The following is a 3,054-nucleotide window of genomic DNA, read 5'->3' on the forward strand; positions in this document are numbered from 1 at the left end:
ACGGGTTAGAGGTCTAGACAGCCTTGAACCTCCTTTCTGGAATTTCAGAAGCCAATTCCGTGCAATAACAGTTCTGTAATACTTTTTTTTCTTAGAGAAAATTCCATAGGATTTTCCAATCATCCAATCTTCATAAGGTTCCCGGTGTGGGATACCCATAGCTGCCATTACTATCTATCTATCTATGGATAACAAAACCTCACCATTGTTTTGCCTTATGCATCTATTACCCTTGTCATAGTGATTCATACATTCTAAAACTAATTCAGGGCAAGGAGCAGTTGTGGGAAATGCGGCCGCTTCTAATAACCCGCTCTGTGCAACATCTCTCATCATAGGATCTGCGGCTGGGTTCCAGGCTTTTTCTAGAAAATCATCTAAATCCAGTTGGACTAATGCTGTATCACCTAATTCTGGTAAAGAGCTTACAAGGGAAGAAGAGCTCATCAATTTGTGCAAAATAGGCCTCATGTTTAGCTCGTGATTTTCTCCAATTAATCCCAGGAAAAGAAGGAAAGTGGAAATGGAAACAAACAACTAACAAAATACACAGATCTTTAAAATAAACTGCAACAATTTAGAAAGTTGTTGAACATACCTTCCTCTGTCCTCTGAAAACCCCTATCGCAGTCTATTTCTCCCACTCCAAAACTCCTTCTCAAAACCTTCTCAAGAAAATAATAATATCGATGTGACATCTACTCAGTTTTAAGGCCTAGAAAATCTTACCCATCATTACCACAAATTGTCTCCCTTACACTTCATTCGTGTGGCCTTACTCTGAAATGATTGTATCAGAGCATGCCTTAAATGCTAGATCACTTCACTTCTGACACTACGGATCCTCACACATACTTGCTATAAATGACAGATTTCAAATCATTAGAGAAAGAATATTCCTCTCTTTTGTGGCCATTAATCATCTCTTGAAATGCGCACCGTCATCTCGCGCCAAGTCACATGTCTTCCGAGAAACCTATACATCAAACTCTGAACTTTGTGAAACAATCATGACACAAAATTAGCATGAGAAATGTTGAACTTTGAACTTTGAACCAAAAAGGTTCAAGTTCAAGGTTCAAAGAATGTAAAATACTGACAAGGACTAGCAAAGACTTAAAATCGTGCGGGAGGAAAAACATTCAAAACAACGCCCGTTGAACTTTGAACCTTGAACCAAAAAGGTTCAAGTTCAAGGTTCAAGTTCAACGTAGTGAAACTTAAAAATGGCCAAGCTATATGAGGAAAATTAAACAAATGACTTGACCAACGGATTAAACGGGTATTACTCCAAGCAAGGACATATATGAAATGAAAATTTTATATGGGTCCAACACTATGCTACCACATTTCTTTCGAAGCTTTCTAGCCGAGACTGATAAGGTTTACCTAGTTGGTGTTGCTCAATTCCACCAACCACTCTAGGCATAGCTTTGCTCCAAGACCTCCAAGTCCTTGTCAATCTCCTCTAGTAATTTCTCTTTTCCAATCTCTAGGTGTTTGCAACAAGTGTTTGACCAGGAACCCTACCATTTCAAAGTGTTTCCCATATGCTCAATCTTGCTAATTTGACAACAACTTGTCAATTTCACCCCCATACTGTTGTGAGTCATTGAAGAGGTGTGGGGGTAGCATTTACCATGAAATGAAGTCAATTTGGCCCATTTGTGAGTTTTCTTTCACTATCTTCCTTACCGATTTCACCAACTTGCCTAGAAATAGGGCTACAAGGAATGAGCCCCTATTATGCCTCCAAAATCTGGTTTTTAAGGGTTTTGAGGGAATTGGTCCAAAAGACCCTGCAAAAAGGTTTATTTTTCCTCAAACACTCACCCAACCCTAAGAGATTTTGTTGGTTTTGGTCTTCCAACTCGTGGTACAATGCCCTAACCCAAAAATGAGGGTTTTGTGGGGTTTCTAGGCTTTAATCGGTAATGACTGTTCAATTTTGTGGAATGGACATCTAAAGGCATTTTCAAGGCTTCTCCTTGTAGTGGAAACTCTTTATGGACCTCATGAACCTCTCCAAATTATTTGGCTAAGGTTTTGTGTTCACCTCTACACTATGCACTCAATTTTCACCCTGTCTTCTCTAGCCAGGTTGCTCCTGGACTCGCCTAGAACAAGGTGGTAACCATGTTAATCTCCACTTCCAAAACTCCTCCCTATATATTTACACTATACAATGGGTTTCCTTCCATGTCCCAATAGGCCGTGATGGTAGCACGGGGGGATTTTATGGGGCAACCATTTTACATGAAATTGCTATTTACAAGCCAAAACTGGCTGATTGGAAACAAAACAAAGAAAGTACTAACACACACTAACAAAAAAGCATGAAATGAATCAAATGACACTATAACACACCAAAGAACTACAATCCAAAACTGGATCAATGGATTCAATCCATTTGTATTCACATCTTAAGCAAAATAAGCCAAAAACAGTGATAACAGTCCAAAAATGAGTAGTTTCAGATTGTCAATCATACAAAATCAAACTTCCAACCTTGGTAACCATGAAACAGGAGGTTTAAATAGTCTTCCCCATGTGTGGAGGCATTCTAGGGCATTGTGCTATCTCTAACTCCACTGCTAAGCTCCTTTAGGACAAACGTTGTCATGACAACTTTTACAACTTTCCACATTTTTCTTTGCCAACCTAAATAACCTATTAAAATTCATTACACAAGAAATTTTAAGCATTCCTAAGACCATTCTAAACCTCTCTAATTCTCACACCAATTTATGCCACTTTTGACCATCAAGAAGGCCACTTCAACTACTCAAACTACTACCTACTCACAAAGTGCAAACATAGGAAGACAACCAACTCAACTAGGCCTACACTTGACTCAAATCAAACATCACACACACACCTTGGACCATCCTGGAGTCCTTATTAGGAACCTAACTTGGCTAACATTAGTACAAGCTAAAATTGTGGAAGGACTATGAGCCTAAGTCCTAGGTGCTCCTACACCATTCTCCCAAACAAAAGAAAACTAATTCACCTCTTTGGGGATCAGATTCTGATCAATGCCTAACTTCTTAA

This window comes from Cryptomeria japonica, chromosome 2 (genome assembly GCF_030272615.1).
Source record: "Cryptomeria japonica chromosome 2, Sugi_1.0, whole genome shotgun sequence".
Taxonomy (NCBI): Eukaryota; Viridiplantae; Streptophyta; class Pinopsida; order Cupressales; family Cupressaceae; genus Cryptomeria; species Cryptomeria japonica.